This window comes from Acinonyx jubatus, chromosome C2 (genome assembly GCF_027475565.1).
Source record: "Acinonyx jubatus isolate Ajub_Pintada_27869175 chromosome C2, VMU_Ajub_asm_v1.0, whole genome shotgun sequence".
Taxonomy (NCBI): domain Eukaryota; kingdom Metazoa; phylum Chordata; class Mammalia; order Carnivora; family Felidae; genus Acinonyx; species Acinonyx jubatus.
The window spans coordinates 58,664,247-58,681,393 of record NC_069384.1 but is presented as its reverse complement, the minus strand read 5'-3'; the positions used below and the strand labels follow the sequence as shown (position 1 = coordinate 58,681,393).

The window sequence follows — 17,147 nt, the reverse complement described above, 5'->3', positions numbered from 1 at the left end:
CATACTGGACCAGAGGGTTCTGGCTCCACTGGAACTGTCTCGTTGATGTCCCAAAGGGTTAACAGCCTCTAGCTGCCGGCCTTCCCCAAAGAGGACAGGATTTTCAGTATGGTCCCTACCAGAGGAGGAGACAGCTCCCCACCCCAACCCCTCCCCCTCCACGGCCCACCCACTCCAGGAATGAAGCTGCTGCTGCCCAACATATACCCAGACTGGTTTCATCTCCTTCCAAATCCATCTTGTGTCTTAACTTCTGCCAAGAATAAAAATTAAAACACTAACACACACATCATGCGTGCATGGGAGGGGAGGACAGGGCTGGGAGCTTAAACTGAAAAAGAGCAGGCGGGGAGTGGGGCGGGGCAGGTCACTGATGAAAGTCAGGGCCTGGAGAGTTTCCCTGGGGTCTGCAGCAGGCCTTCGGAGGCCCCCCGCTGGCTACACCCAGGGTTGGATCTGAGAGGGACGTGTTTGCAGCATCTGCCTTCATGTTCCTCCAACACCCCATTTCCTATCCACTGACGTCCCCAGCCCTGCCCAGAGGGGCACAGAGCCGCGGAGCTGCCCAGCACTGCGAAGGCTGGAAGTGGACTCCATTCCCCACACTCGAAGGAGCCCCGTTCCTTGCCAACTCCACAGTAAATAACACAGCACTTGGACTGACACGCAGGCCTGGTGGTGCAGGCGGCTTGTGGGCTGTTTGTGGCCACCCAGAGAAACGGGTCTGGGGCTGGAGCCTCCGTTCCCAGAGCCCGCTCCACCACACCCACAGCCCTCGGGCTCCAGATTCCGGGGGCCAGGCAGAGAGAAGCCTCAGTCCAGCTCTCTCGTGTTGTTTCTTGTTGCTGCATTCTTCTTTCCCTCTTCCTAGGCAAAAGCAGGAGCCCCTTCCCTCTAGAATGATGACGTCTAACCCTCCACACGCTCAGGATTCCCCAGGTTCAGATAATGATGCCTTATCCAATTCTGAATCCTACCATCCGCCCACTTTGGGTGAAGTGCTCCCCAAACGGTGAACTAAGCACTCTGCCCAGATGGAAGCCCCCCTCCCTCCCTGTCTCGCGGAATGACTTGCCTTACAAGTCAGTCAATGTTTACTGAACACCCATTCGATCCTAGGTCCTCAGAATCCAGAGATAAAGTTTGGGCTCGAAGAGCTCAGCATCTGGTAGGAAGTCACACAGAAGCATCTCAGAGCCCACGGAACAACTGGGAATCATACTTGATTGCCCCAGGCTGGTGTTCCTTCCTTTCCCCACCACTGTGAGGCGGGTGGGGACACTGGATCACACACATCTTCTTGAAAGAGCAATCTTGTGGCACCCATCCTTGTCCCATCTGGCACATAGGATACTCATGAAAGCAAACTAAAGCACCTCTTTGTCCTGAAAACGGTGATGATCTAGATGACGGGTAGATGGGGTCCATGATACGATTCTTTCCGCTTTTGTGTGCTTGAGTTTTAAATAAACAAATAATAATGAAACTTGTTTTTTTTTTCCCAAAGGATAACTAGAACTTCTCAAACCTTCCCAACCCCACACTAACTTCCAGGAACCGCCTCCCCACCCCCCACCTAGCCACTAACCTCCCAATGTCCTCTTGGTTTAACCAAACAGCATTTTCAAAAGCAGGTGTCAGTCAGTGCTCAGGTTCTGGTGGGGGAGCGTTGTTCTTTTTGACCTTGAAAGTCTCCCCAGTATTGGGCCAAAGAGGCAGCCCCATCCCTGAAAGGGGACCGCTGGCCACAGCCATGGGAGACCTGCAGAGCCCATCTCCCTAGCTCTCTGGTGCAGAGACCCAGAGCTCACTGACTATCCCCCCATCCCCATGCCCTCTGTCTCCTTTCTGGGGTTTTCTGTCCAGAATGTGCCCTCACCAGCAATACGTCCCCAACTTCTCTGGCTGGCTTTTCTCTGACTGCAGAACTAACCAAGTGCAGATGCCTCAAGGTCCAGGAAAAAAAGACCATCAAGAAAACTGGTTTGAACTTCTGAATCTATCACTTTTCTCTGGGCCTCCATTTCTTTCTCTACTATAAAATTCCCAAGCATATCATAATTGACAAAACTCTTCTAAATAGTCAAATGCTCTAAGAACATTGGCTCTTGCGTAAGAATTCCAAATTGGCCATTTATCTCAAGCCAAAGTAGTAACGATGATGATGATAATGGGGAGGAGGAGGAGGAGAGGGAGGGGAGGGAAGAGGAGGAAGAGGAGGAGGGGGGGAGGAGGAGGAGGAGGAGAATGAGGAGTATCCAGCATGTACTCAGACCAAGCACTTTTCTAATGAGAGAATGAAGATAATGCAATTCAATGTGAAATGACCTCTTGTCTGGATTTCAGAGATATTCATAATCTAGGTTAGAAGTGTCTTGTGGGCAGCAGGCTCAGTGCTCAATAATCTGTTGACTGATCAACTGAAACTTAGGCCACTATTTCATGGTTTTGAACGTGTTTTGGGCCTACCTGGAAAGTGCCTGAAGAAGCATAAATAAGACTGCTCTCAAGCAAGGCTAACTGCTGGCTGTATGAAATGAAACCTTAAGCGACTGAAGAGAAGCAGTCTGTGGGCATGATGAGGTCCAAAGGATGGCATGCTTCACACTAGGGAGACAGCTCAGACCCTCCATCCTGGGGCAGCGAAACATACCCCATCTTGTCTGAGATGCAAAGAAAGAAGGTCTCACTGCCTTTCCCCCATGCAGACCGAGGATGTTAGCACTGGAATTTTTGTTCATTTCCCATGCGGGGAAAATTAGTTCTGCCTGCTTAGGATTCCAGCTCAATTTGGCATGCTATTCCTCTACACTTTCTGACTCTGAAAGCACAGTTAATAAGGAGCCTCCCTGTTCCACTACCATTGAGGCTGGCTTTTTCTAAAGAGGGCAGGAGAGTGGCAGTGGGTAAAACTGGGTTTCTGCATATTGCTCTGGAAAGTACTAGAGAAGACCCAGACTGCACCAGAGACTTTCTTCCACGAACACTTGCTGAAGCTCCCCAAATTGAGCAAAGCCCATGCTGCGCCTCCTTGAGCATCCCGTACTAACAGGCAATCACATCTTGGGAGGTCCTGGCACGATCCCCACTGTATAGAATGCCATTCCTTATCCTAAAGGTAATTTAAAAAAAAATTTTTTTTATCAATGTTTTTATTTATTTTTGAAGGAGAGACAGAGCGTGAGTGGGGGAAGAGCAGAGAGAGAGGGAGACATAGAATTTGAAGCAGGCTCCAGGCTCTAAGCTGCCAGCACAGAGCCCGATGCGGGGCTCGAACTCACGAACTGTGAGATCATGACCTGAGCCAAAGTCGACACTTACCCGACTGGGCCACCCAGGCGCCCCAAGATGGTTTTTTTTTAAATGCATCGTAGGGGGGCCTGGGTGGCTCAGTCGGTTAAGGGTTCGACTCTTGATTTCAGCTCAGGTCATGAGCTCATGGTTTGTGAGATGGAGCCCCACATTGGGCTCTGCACTGACAGCATGGAGCCTGCTGGGGATTCTCTCTCTCTCCCTTTCTCTCTGCCCCTCCCCTGCTCTCTCTAAATAAATAAATAAATAAATAAATAAATAAATAAATAAACAAACAAACTTTAAATGCACTGCATTTATAAATTTATATTTTAGTAACGGCTATAAAATCAACCTTCCCGAGATTTCCTCCACCCACAAATCAGTAGGAAAAAACCCCAAAACCCAAATGCTTTAGCAGATCAGATATTTATCTCTTGGTTCAGGAAAAGTGCCCCAGCTACTAGACACACTCTACTTAGCATGTACCTACAGAAGCTGCTCTGGGATTCTTTTCCTCAGGACTCTCACTGTACCTCCTGTGGGGACAGAATGTTAGGAGGGAAGCAGGGGTGAAGGCTGGGTTTGGTAAGGAATATGGGGCCCACACTAACATGATTCAGCAGCTCTCTGTCATCTGCCTCTTTGGGTAAACTGAGGCAAGGGCCAAGGGTCCCCCTGTGTTGATGGTCAGTAATCACTGTCCCAGCCTCCTAGGCTCTGGAATGAGACCCAGGAAGACAAAAGGCCAGGACGCTCTACCCTGAATCCATAGTTAACAACAAAGTCAAGGGCAGTTTGCCTGTAGAGAGTATCCTACACTCCATTGCAATTGTGCTCACAATCTTAGTGGCAAACGTGGGACAGACACTATTAGTCTCTACTTGCACCGGACAACTCGGCAGAGCCAATGTATGGCAACCTGGGGCTCTTTAGCGAGTCACTGATCAGGATACAGAATGGAAGGTGGCGGACTGGGTGAAAAAGGAAAACCAGAGGAGGACGGGCTATGGGCATGGACCATCAGCATGCAATTTCCATAGTCCAAAAGCTGACCTTCCAGGGGAGCCAGAGTCTTCTTGTTCCTTCACTGTGAACTCTGACACACCTGGCTGGAGTCCTTCAGCACGAGAGAGTTCTAGCTGACCTCAGCTAGGTGTTTATTCCAGACAGGAAGCAACGAAACCTGGGGTCTAAATTTCACTTCCTGTTCCCCAGGGTTGTAACTCTCTGTACCTAGTAACCGCCTTTCCTCAGTCCCTGAAACTTCTCAGCCAAGTTCAACCAGATAACCCACAGGACCCCATTCACATGTGCTTTCCTTCCCCTAGCTGGGGCCCTGGTTTGAGTGGGATTTAAGGGGCTCCCTCCTTCTGCTTCCATTACAATATCCATCATTACCACTTATTCCCCCAGAGCGCCTTCCTGTTTGGAGTGACGGGTGAGTGCACGGAATACTGAGGCTCCTGCCTCCAGCTCCCAAGGAATCCTGGCTTGCCAGGCTGACTCAGGAAGGAAACCTCTCTGGGCAGGGAAAATGTTCTCAGTCTCTCTGCTCCCTACCCGTCTTCCTCCCAAACGACCACAAAACAGGCCCCAGTGCTTGCTCTCAGGGCTCAGCGCAGACACCGCTGGGACCTGCGCAGGGCTGACAGCAGCAGAGGCTGGGGGACGTGTGGCCGGCCAGCGGATGTGGGTGTGAAGGAGTGCTGCCTGCCTGGGGGAAGCTCACTTCCCCACCCTCCTACCCGGCTCCAAAGCAAGTAAAACAAACTACCGAGGAGGAAGACAAACAGCCCCATGTGCTCCTCCTGCCTCTACTTAGGAATGGGACAGGAAGGTCTGCACAGTTGATACTTCCAGATGTGGAACCCAAACACAGGCAGCTCCTGACAGTTTACTAGCCTGGGCTAAACTCCGGTAGCACCAGGGTCAGGCATGTTCACTGGGAGATGATGAAGGGATAGGACCCGCTGGCTCTGGTCAGCTGGGTATCAGCACAAGGCTTTGGAACCCTCCCCTGCCAACCCCTCTTACTCCAGACACATGGATGTACATGGGGGAGGGGGAGGGGACAGAAGGTCATGTTTAGAACTGGAAGAGTTTGCCAAGTAAAAGAAGCCGACCTGGAAACACTATACATTGTGTGATTCCAACTATATGACAATCTGGAAAAGACAATCAGTAAAAAGGAGCAATGGTCACCAGGGATTGGTGAATGGAAGGAGGGAGGGCCTCATGAGTGGAGCACAGGAGATTTTTAGGTAGCAAGACTTGTATTCCGTATGACACTGTAATGGTGAATAGTTGGTCACTATGCATTTGCCAAAGCCCATACAATGTATAATACAGTCGACGTAAACCATGAGTTTTAGTTATTGATAATGGATCTAGGTTGACTTATCAACTGTACAATTGTAACAAATGTATTGTACCAACATCTGATGTCAATAATATGGGCACTGTTCTGGGGGTGAGATGTATGTGGCAACTCTATATTTTTCACTTAATGTTTTCTGTAAACCTAAAATTGCCATTAATTTTTCAGAGTTAAGAAATTAAGGGGCACCTGGGTGGCTCAGTAAGTTAAGCGTCTGACTCCGGCTCAGGTCATGATCTCACACTCTGTGGGTTCGAGCCCCGTGTCGGGTTCTGTGCTGACAGCTCAGAGCCTGGAGCCTGCTCCACATTCTGTGTCTCCCTCTCTCTGCCCCTCCCGACTTGTTCTCTCATTCTCTCTCTCTCTCAAAAATAAACAAACATTAAAAAATGTTAAAAAAATTAAAAACTAGAGGAGGAAGCTCAAGCCTTCAGTAACCTGAGATGCTGCAGATGTTGGGTCTGGGGATCCTGATAGTGTAATTTCTCAGGCACATTTGTTGTCAGCACAAGACCTTCTGGGATCTTTATCCCTATTTTTATTCTTCCTCAAGCTTCTAAATCTAGAAGCAAGTCAGAAATGACTGAGATGCAATTTGAAGTCAGAACTATCTCCCTCTGGGCAGACACCCAAATCATGCTGTCCCTTGTACATGGCTGTCAGCTCTCCAACAGCGGAGACCATCTCTGTGGCCTGAGTGCCTAGCATGGGGCCCGACACCCACCAGGCCTCCTGCGTGTAGGGAACAGAACTATTCTCAAATTCATCACATGCTCCTCATGTCCCTGGCTTGTGGTTCCAAACCCGATTCAACAGAGCTCCAATTCAACTCTGGTCCCTGTGCTACCGGAAGGGAGCGGTAAAATGGATTGTCCGGGCACACTTAGGAAATCCCAGGTGAACAACTAGACTGTAGAGCTCTTGGTGGGATGAGGGAATGAGCTGGGCTTCTCCGCGTCTCCTAGCCAGGCTTAGCACAATGCTAGGCATAAAGTACACACTCAACAAATTCTTGTGAAGTGAGTGATGAGGAAGGGCAGAGGAGACAGCCATTCTTATGCTCCCCTTACAGCTGGCACCTGTCACATCCATGGACCATACTGCAGTCCATCACCTTGAGGAAGAAAGAAGAACTGGGCTACTTCTGCCGTGGCCTAGCACACAGCTCCCCGGTATTTCTGAAACAGACACTCAAACAGTATTAGAATTCTCTGCATCACTCTCCCACACACTCCCCTATACATATACCCAGGATGTATTTTTCTTATATAAATCCATATGTAATTATTTACTTTTGTTTAAAACTCGTATTGCACTGCTTTCTAAAAAGCCCTGCAGACTAGTGGTGGTGGTCGGAGGTGGGGAATTGGGGGGAGAACACCAATTACATACCCAGTTCCATTCCAGGCACTTGGAAGACAGTGGGGAAAAAAAGTCCCTGGCTTCATGGATCTTTCATTCTGGAGGGGAAGTAGGCAGTAAGCAAATGAACAAATGAACACCTGTCGGGGAAGTGGTAACTTCGAGGGAAAATAAATTAGGTTGCAGGGAGACAGAACCATGAGTTAATAAAGGGCACCTAGGTTCAGGTTCATTGCAGAAGGCAAAGCAAGTTGCTCAGCTAGCGCGGGGGGGGGGGGGGGGGCAGCAAGGAGGCCCAGGTGGGGTGGCCGCGGAGTGGGCTGGGGGAAGGTGAGGGCAGAGCTGCAGGGGGTGGGGCTGAGGGCACTGAGGCTTTAGTTTTTCTCTGAATTAAACAGGACTCCCTGGAGAGTTCTGAGCAGGGAAGTGACCTCCTCCGGTTGCTCTGGGCTGCTCTGCTCTGCGGGAAGTTGAGCTTGTAGACAGACTAAAGTGTATTGAGGTCGGGGCATGGGAGTGGAAGCAGGGAAAACCCTGAGGAAGCTACTGTAACAGCCCAGGTAAGAAGTGATACAAGACCAGACCAGGGTGGTAAGAAGTTGCAAGATTCTGGATACATTTTCAAGGCAAAGCCAATATTATTTGCCAATTTAAAGTGCAGTGTGAGAGAAAGGCCAGAGTCAAAGAGGACTCCAAGGTTTTTGGCCTCACTGGTAGCATGGAAGGTGCTGAATTGGAGAGAAGCAGAGGAGGCAACTGGGTGAGGATTCTCTTCCTACTGACCAGGTCTGAGGACTGGTACCTAAGGGCCTTTCCCTATTGTGGGCTCCTCTGTCCCCATCTTCTCATTCCTGTATCTCTGCAGAGCCTTCAGCAGTGGGCCTTCCCTCAGTGCAGCCCTCTACCTACTCACCCTTCTAGCCACCTGATTCCTCAATAACCCCCACTTCCACTGCTCTTCTCTCCTATTCTTTCCCTTCCTCCTAAGAGCCGCCTTCTACTGAATGCTCACAATGCAGTTAATATGCATTATATGCCATATCTTGCTTCCTTTCTACAACCTTAAGAGATTGGATTCTCAGGGTCTAGATAACTAGTCCAGGGTCATACACCTAGAGATTGGCAAGGCCAGGATTCAAACCCAGGCCCATCTGGTTCCATGGCCCACACTTAACCAGGATGCCACACATCTCCAACCTGGAAGTGGTCCTGAAATGCCGCTCCCTCCTGAACAACCTTCTAATAAGATTCTCCTCTGTCCTCTTAGAGGGGATGCCCCAGACACTCCCCAGATTCCTCTGTTGTTCCTCTTTCAGGAAGAATGGTAATCAGGATCCCCTGGCCATGAGATCTTTTCCTCTCCCAACTCCCACCAGGCCCTGAGACCCCCTCATTGCCTCTTGTTGCAAGAGGGGGAAATACAGCTTGTCCGGAGATGGGGAAGGCTTTCTGGTAATAGGATGAATCACCTCTAGTCCAGGCTCCTGCCCTCAGAAAACAGAAACCCACCCAACCCCAGAAGCAGATGCAGCCCATAGGCCCACACTCTGACCTCTGGCCAGTTCCCAGCATGCCTTGTCTCCTAACTCATCTTGGGAGAGCACAGATGCCAGGGGACTTGGGATTTTGATGTGAGCAGAAACATTCTCAATCCCAAGCGTTCTCTTGTGCTCTCTCTCTGCATCCCAATAGTGCTCTAAAAGGCAGCTCTGTGGGGACAGAGGAGTAAAGTTTCATTCAGTTTCTGGGACTCCTCTCAGTTACCCGACAAGTTGGTCACATAATTGTTTCTTTCTTTAAAAAAAAAAAAAAAAGTTTATTTATTTATTTTGAGAGAGTGAGCAGTGAGCAGGGGAGGGGCAGACTGAGAGGGAGAGAGAGAATCCCAAGCAGACTCTGTGCTCTCAGCACGGAGCCCAACGTGGTGCTCGATCTCAAGAACTGTGAGATCATGACCTGAGCAGATATCAGGGGTCAGATGATCAACTGACTGAGCCACCCTGGTGTCTTGCATAATTGTTTCTTAAACCCAAGTGTCCTGTGTGGTTCCTCCTCCACCCTCCCCTGCCCCACCTGGCTTCAGGCTATCCACATTTGTTAAAGAAAAACAAGCAACTAAGAGCAGCTATGAGTCCACAGCCAAATCTCCACCACTCCCCTCAGCCAGTAGGGAGAGGTCTGTTGTGCTCTCCTGCAGGTAACTGCCTGTAGAATTCTTTCCGCTGGCTGTCCTGGGAGTATTTGCCTGGAAGGTACCATCTCCTGTCAGTTACCTGTCTGTCAGAGCTGCTACCTCCTTCCCCAGGCTATTTTTCTGTACAAGCTGCCACTTCTCCTGACCAGTAAAAGTATCTGCTGGGCCAAGCACCTTCTCCCCCTCTCCCCACTGAGGGCACAGAGGACCTGCTTGATCAGACTTGCAGAAACCCAGGGAGCAAGTGGGTTCAGCTGGCATCTACAATGGACACGGAGGCTCAGACAGCCGGTTCAGATGATGTCCTGCGAGGGGGGGCGAGGGGAGGGGATTGGGGACAGGCAGGAAACATGTTCCGAGATGAGACCCAAGTGCAAGCGGCTTTCAGAACTGTCTGCAAAGCCTGACGGGAGCTGCGTGACAAAGCGTGGCTTCCCCTGTGCTGCTGCCCCGGTCAAAACCTTCCAGCTGTGGTCCCAGGTTTCAGTTCGTGTCTCTTAAGGCAAATCTCATAAAGGCCCCCACCTGCCCCTTCCACTTTGTTAGTTGAAAAGGAAACAGCCCCAAGCTAAGGGGGCTCTGCTTAGGGGGAGAGACTGGGCATTTTCTTTTCCTGCAGAGCCTGAGTTTTAGAGTCAGCAGTCTTGCAACGAAACCTTGGCTCTGCCACTTAATGGCTGTGGGGGCAGAACAAGTCACTCCAGTGCTTCAAGCTTTGGCCCCTTGTCTGCAGAACAAGATCACACTGCCTGTCTCCACAGGACAGTGGGGGTGGGGGGTGCAGGGAGAATGCCTGTGGAATTAGCACAGGGCCTGGTACACAGGGCCCACTAAAGGCAGCTATCATTCTCCATGTCTCTGGAAGGACGGGAGAGGCAGGTGGGGCTGCCTCCTTGGCACTGGCCTTCAAGGATCTCAGCCTGCCCTCTAGGTCCACAGCTGATTCCCTGAGTGACGAGGTGAGAACAGTAATTCTCCCCTCCTGTGATAAAGGGTACCTGCCACTGTGTGTGCTCACCCGCTTGAGGGGGTCTCACCACATAAACGCAAGGCTCCGTCTATAAAATCGGGGGGGGGGGGGGACAAAAATGAACTCCTTCACAACACCGCCCTCAGCAACCTGTTCCATTTTATTCACCACTTCTCAAGACTTTGGTGGTGTTTCGGTGACGGGGCATTGGTTGCCAACCTTCTTGTTCCCCTTTGGGCAGGAGAGCTGAGCTCCCCCACTCCTCCCCTCTCCCATTGTCAAAGACCACCCAGTGAAACTTGCTGGCAAACTGCCACAGTCCAGACAGGCGAAAGCTGGGCCCAACCACCCAACCTCCATCTCTGTAACACAAGGCTACAGAATGCAAAGCACCTGATTGTGAGGCTTTCGCCTGAAGCTAACGCAGCCTTCATGACAGCAGACCGCCAGTGGGCTCAAGGAAGGTTGCAGGTGATTGCTTGGAGGACCTGCACATTGGAAGGGTCATTAGAATCTAACTCTTGGCTATATGACACAGTGCATTTTTATGTAACTTGTTCACTGCAAGACATCCACTCGCAATGACAGAGGTAAACAACCGTGAATTTCCATTGCTTTATGTGGTCTCACTGTGCTGACTGACTGCATTATGAAATCCCCCTCACGTGGACACAGGTACATAAAAAAGGCAGAGCTACCATAGCACTGCTGTGGGCTGACAGGCATTAGCGAGCAGAGAGAGTCAAGTAGCAGGGATGATCTGGGAAATAATTAAGAGCAGCCTATACTTTCATAGAAAAGTAATAAACCCAGAACCCCCCAATTTTCCTCTCCAATTAACTGTGACCCATACCTAATAAACCTGCTGTGATTGTAATGTTAGGTAAACTCAGACTAGTAAAGGCACTTGGCTGGAACTACTCTGGAAAAATCCTGGCAGGACCAGGGAAGGTGGGGGAGGGTTCTGTTCAAGAGTCCAGTCCAGCCCTGCCTGGGGGGGACCGCCAAGGTGAGCCACCTCGACAGGCCCTCTTCTTCTTAACTGTAGCTCCCATGCTTATGATCGTTACCTCTCTGCAGCCAAGGAGGTTTTTGTCCCTAAAACAAACACTTCCTCACTGGCTACTCTGGGAGTGATTTCAGAGTTAGCAAACCTAGTGCAGACATTAGAATAAAGGGCAAATGAAATTCAAAGGTAAAAAGCTGAGTTCAGGCATGTGTTTCTAAAATTCTCAGCAGAAATCTGACATAGATGAGAAAGAAAAAAACAAATCACACGTTTCTCCTTTTCCCCCCTGAAAGCTATTCCGTAACTGGTTTTACAAACTTGTCTAAGGCTCGAATTTCTGAGATTTGTATTCAATGAAGAACTGCCTGTTTTTAACTTTCCTGAAACTAACAAAACTACCCTGAACTTGCCATCGCCTGTCTCAAGACTACCTCAGCCTATCATCTGCTGAGGAAAAGTGAGTCTTCAGGGAGAAAATAATGAACAGCACCTACAAGCAGAGGTCACAGATGGCAGACCAGTCCCATCTCCGCCTTTAAGACATCATCTGAGACGCTGACTTTCCTCCCTCAAGAAGCCTTTCTTAACTGACCCTGTCCAAGTACTGTAACCCTACAGGTTGCACTGCAGCGTTGCTTTCCCTTCAGTGATGGAATTCTGGACAGCGTGGGCTCCAGTATGGATCCCAGGTACACAGCAAGTACCCAATAAAAGCTTGCTGAGAGGATGAAGGCTCCAGCCTACACACACATCATCACCCCCGTCTTGTCCAATGCCATCCAAACTCATTTTAGAGAAGAACAAACATTCCTCTGCCATACTTTCTGCTGTTCAGCTCCTTTTGAGTTATTTTTTTTATTCAGCCCCACTTACCCTGGCCATATTATGTGCTTTCCTGTTACTTACCAGGAGGACTAGTTGAGACTTTCCTCAACATTTTCTCTGGCAACCAAATGAGGTTGACTGTGTATTATTGGCTCTGATCTTTCTCTTATGATTTCCTCTGCTGCCCAATAATCCTATCCCAAACATCAAAGAGCTTCTTTGAAGATAAGGCCAAATTCACCATTAGGAAAGGAGAATTATTATTTCCTAACCTTATTTCAAAAGTCGGGATGACACAGAATCCCTCTGGGTTTTGTGAGATAAACACTGCCCAGTACAGCAGATCACAAGGCATTTGCTGTAATACCACTGACAGAGACATAAACACAGGGCTCTCCTCACCCAGACCTAAGCAGGACTTTTCCACAGGAGCCTCAGACTCCAAATTCCATAGTAAATGGTTTGTGGCCAACATGTCAAACAGAGTTGCCTCAAGGAAAGGGAGATTCACACAGCCACTCCAGGGGAAAGAGGTCCCCATAGGCTCTGACTGAAAAAGCATCTGAAATGAACTAGCACTGATCTGTTTGGTCCAGATTCCATTCAGAGCCAGACCCTTCCTAATACTAAAGGATGGAGAAGTACTCTATCCTCAAGTGGCAACACAAAACATGAAAAAGTATGACTGACCCGATAGGCCAGAGGTATTAGACTGTGGGCAGAAAACCTCACCTGCTTCTTCTACTTCATGGCTGCTACCCTCAGATGGTGTGAGTGTTGACAAGACTTCATGGGTCATGGGTTCCAGGAAGTTCGTGCTGGGACTGGGGAAAAAGAGAAGTGTCTTATCTTTTGAACAACAAAATAAACAGCTCTGGAGTACTGGCTTTTCATAAGGTGCGGTGCTATAAAGCATAGTGTTTCCTTATTAATCCCTTTTATAAATAAGAAAACAGAAAAAAACAGTTTTTCTGAGACCCTAGTCTTCCTTAAGTCTCCAGTTACCTGGCCCCTTGTAGAAACGAAATGAACAATGGATTAAAGGATAATGATCACACTGAAAAAAGTCTGATCTTATAAAACCATTACCTTTGCATCCGGCAATCCATTGTTATCAATACTCATAAACACCTCTCAAGAATACATTATTAGGAGGTCTCATACAAAGTAAGGTGGGCTTATAGGAAAGGGGTTTGGGGTGTTAAGGCAGCAAGCAAGGAATGAGTCCAGCAAAAATCAAGGGTCAGCTACTAGATAGGTTTGGGCTGGAGCAGAACGTTCCTAGTAAGGTATTAGTATCATGAGGTGGGACAGTGCCACGTGTGAGAGGGCTAAGAAATCTGGATTGTAGACTTAGGCTGTTTTTAAGCTGGGTGGTGACTTGTTTATGGGACTGATGGAGGACGGATGGTGTGATAGGTAGCCAGCGGGGAGTCTAGCACCAATTGTCAAGGGCAGGAAGAAGGATGGTGGTAGCAGGCATGGAAAAGAGGCGATAGATGGGCAAGCTTGGAGAGGGAGGCTAACACAGTGGCAGTGGGGATGCAGGGATCGATTAGTTGGTTCAGTGGTTTGAGTCAGTGTGAACGGAGTCCACAGGAAGAGCCAGGGCTCCCACCCAAGTTTCCTAATCCCCAGGGCAGTGCCACTTGAGATGGATCCTCTAACCCCTACTTCCTGCCCTCCTCCTCCCCTTCTCTACCCATTACCAACCCTGAGGGCTCCAAGGAGGCAAAAGCCCTATTTAGAGAGGCTTTCTGTAAACACCGATTTGTAGATTAAAAACACCCTCTTCCATTCCACCTCCCTCAGTCCCAGATATTTGATTCAGCCTCATAAATGATGAAAATACTACACGTAAAGACTCCATGTGGGAGCACTCTTAGGATTTAGGTTGTTCCCACCAATGGAGAAGTGGGCTGGACATATCTGTTCTCTGTGAGTCTTTGGACAAAAATCTCTAGATGCTTCACCATTGACTACAAAAAGGTCTATACTTTTATCACAACTGTGTGAAAAGTACGTATGCACATGGATGAAAATTGAGTTGTGCTATTGTATAGGAATGCGGGTCACTCAAAAAACCATTTTTTAATTATTAGTAGATGCTGTGCAATAAACAAAAATTGGGGGCAGGGGGGAGGATTTAGTTTGGAGAAATACCCTTTGACTAAGAAAGTTTATTCTCCTGGGACAAGACAGCTTCCAGCCCAGGGTCTGGTATATTAGAAATGTTTGCTGAATTGAAGTATGGAGATGACAAGAAGTTGTAAATGATAAAGTTATTAGATTTTTTAAATGTAACAAATCACTTTCTTTCCTCTGCCTTCCCAAGTTCCATTCCCTTCCCCTTTCTCTGATTTCCCCAGAAAGCAGACTTCAAATGTATAATATCCTTCGATGCCAAGTTAATACTTCCTTACTCAGAGGCCAGAAAGTACTGGACGTCAATTAACTGGTGCATTTGGCTCTTCTTCAGCTTCTTCCTACTTGTTTGAAAGACAGACAGAAAACCCCTTATTCATTAACCCTATCAGGGACTTTGCTGAAATCTGAACCCAGACCCAATAGGGTCTCGTGGAATACTGTGACCACCAGGCTCGCTTCTTGTCTTCTTGCTTAAACCCTGGGGGTCCCTGAGGAAGCCCACTGAATTATTTAATGAGTAAAGTCCCCTACTCCTTCTTAGGGAATGGAAACCACAGATAAGTTGCCGAAGAGAGGTAGGAGCCCAGACACTTGAAAGAGCACTTCAAAGAAAGGAAAATCTCCAAATCCATTTGGAGGATGGAAAGGAACATAAATCACCATCTTATCACAAGCTGGCAAACCAATCAACAGCTAAGCAGGGTCCTCTGTCTCCCACCCACACCTATGGCCAAGGAGCAATCACCACCGCCTCTAGCAACCTCTCCAGAGTAAAGCCAAAGCCTGTGTCTTGGGCAATTTCTCCTGAGGAAATGTCTCTTGCATTCTCAGATCTCTTGAAAGAGGATGAAAGGGACACTGTCTGAGTTCTCAACCCTCAGATTTCATAGGAATAGACAGCCTCCAGTCTCCTGAAAGGGCCAAACTGAGTAATAAAGGGGGGGGGGGGGTGGGCAGTGTCAGCAAAGTGGCACAGTGAGGCAACTCCTCTTTCATTTCTACCTCTTGCATAAACTCACTGTAAAACTCATCTGGCAGGAAAATCGTAACTCCACTGCTGTTTCCACCCTGCTTCTGTCCCACTGACCCCAAGGTGCTTCAAGATTACCACGGGAACCTCCTGGGTTTCAATTATGAGACCATTAAAAAGTGCCAATTATAAGACCTCAGAAACGTTCTTGGGAAACCTGGTACACACCTCAAAACAGCGAAGCTCTTGCCTCAGATTCACTTTAAGTAAAGTTCAGAAAACAGGGCGCCCAGATGTATAGGTGCCCCAGCCCCCACCTCAGTCCAACAAGACTGTGTTATAATATTGTCCACGGTGACCTTGAGGAAATGGAGATTGATTTATTGGCTGTAACCAGAGGGACGAAAAAAGCCATCACAGAGCTGAGCGGTTTAGGGCCCAGTTGTGGAATCAATCAAAAACATTTGCGTAGTCAAGAATTTTGAGAATCCCATTTATTCGATGTCCAGCGTCTGCAAAGTTCTGGACAACAAAGAACTAGGTGACAAATGTGAGCTGGGCACAGGGTAAGGGGGGTGGCCCAAGGGCCTGGAAGTCACTCAGTGCAGTCAAAGAGGTAACTGAGTCAAAAAGTTCTTGGAACCCATTTGAACTTGCTCAGAGGGGGTGGGGGAGCGACAGAATACCCCACCACGCCCATGAAGTGCCTGCTTAGGATTACTGGTGTGTGGTTTGGGTATTCTTAGCTCCACTGCCACATCTCTGGAAGGACTCAACAACCTTCCCAGTAACCCTGCCACTGCCACCCCCATCCCCCAAACAAAACCAAACAAATCCCCCAAGTCTGTCTGCCCCCTGCCCCTCCAAACTGGCCCATCCCCTGGAAGAGCTAACTAACACTTGGCCCCCTGACGCTAAGCCAGGTCTTCAAAACCCCTGCAGAAACTCGTGCCCGGGTCGCTCGGCCCTCCCTACGGCCCCTTCCCACCTGTTCCAGAGGTTCATTTCCCCACCTCTCACAGTTACACCGGCAAAACCTAGGAGCACGACCCCAGGCGGACGCCGCGCGCGAGAAGGAACGCTCACGTTCCCCACGCCCAGCCCGGGACACCCCACCGCAGCCTCGCCCCTCGCGCCCCTCCGCCGGCGATGCTCTCCTGGGGCCGTTTCGCTCGGGTCCGTTCGGCGCCTCGTTTCGGTGTTCCTGGCCAACGCCCAGAGGATGACCCGCTCTGCCGGACAGGCCACCGGCTTCTGCCGCGGGTTCTGCTTCTCGCCGTGGCCGCCCGGCTCCCGGAGCAGGAGGCCGGGTGTCAAGCCTCCTCGGGGCAAGTTTCGGAGGCGGTCCGGGCCCCGCTTCCACCCGACAGGCTTCCGGGAACGACGGCCACACCGCCCCGCAGGGAGCCAGATGCTGCTGCCCGGGCCGGGTTGCGGCAGTCCCGCGGCCCGCCTCGCCCCAACTCCTGCGTCCCCGCGCCCCGCGCGCCCGCCTCGGCCGCAGCCCCCGCGGGGGACCCGCTCCCGCCGACGGCGCTCCCTGGGGTTCGCCGGGCCTGCGGCCGCCTCCCGCACCCCCGCCCCCACCAACCCAGGAACACAACTTTTTGCGAAAAGAAAACAAACTTCCGCGACGTGACTCACCTCTGGTGCGGCAGCTTCTGGGGAGGGCGAGCGGCGTCCGGGGCCGGCGTGGCGGGCGCGGTGGGAGCCGCACAGCACCGCGCCGAAAGGACACACAACCCGCACGGTGACACCAGGGGACTCGCAAAACCGGAGAGCGGCCGCCGCGGGAGCAACAAAGGAGCCCCGGCCCGAGAAGTTGCCGGCCGGGGAGGGAGGGCGCGTGCGGGCGCGTGTGGCTGTGGCGGGCGTGAGTGAGTGAGTGAGTGAGTGAGTGTGTATGTGTGTGTGTGTGTGCAAGGGTGAGTGTGTGTGCGCGCGCCCGGAGGCTGACACCGGCGGGCCGGGGCTCAGGGTCCCTGCGGCAGGAAGCGG

General features: G+C 50.3%; 1 protein-coding gene across 4 annotated transcripts in view; it reads right to left on the bottom strand.

Moving 5' to 3' along the window:
* Positions 1 to 16,933, bottom strand: part of BOC (BOC cell adhesion associated, oncogene regulated) — a 72,038-nt gene extending 55,105 nt beyond the window's left edge. For 3 of the 4 annotated variants that reach the window (XR_008297665.1, XM_053220867.1, XM_053220869.1), the window contains exons 1-2: positions 16,794 to 16,933; positions 12,759 to 12,855 (exon numbers count right to left, since the gene is read on the bottom strand). The gene's annotated coding sequence lies outside the window, so the exon portion shown is untranslated. Of the gene's footprint in view, positions 1 to 12,758; positions 12,856 to 16,162; positions 16,303 to 16,793 lie in introns of those variants that run through there. The other variant, XM_053220868.1, reaches the window with a different exon arrangement.
* Positions 16,934 to 17,147: the final 214 nt, after the last annotated feature.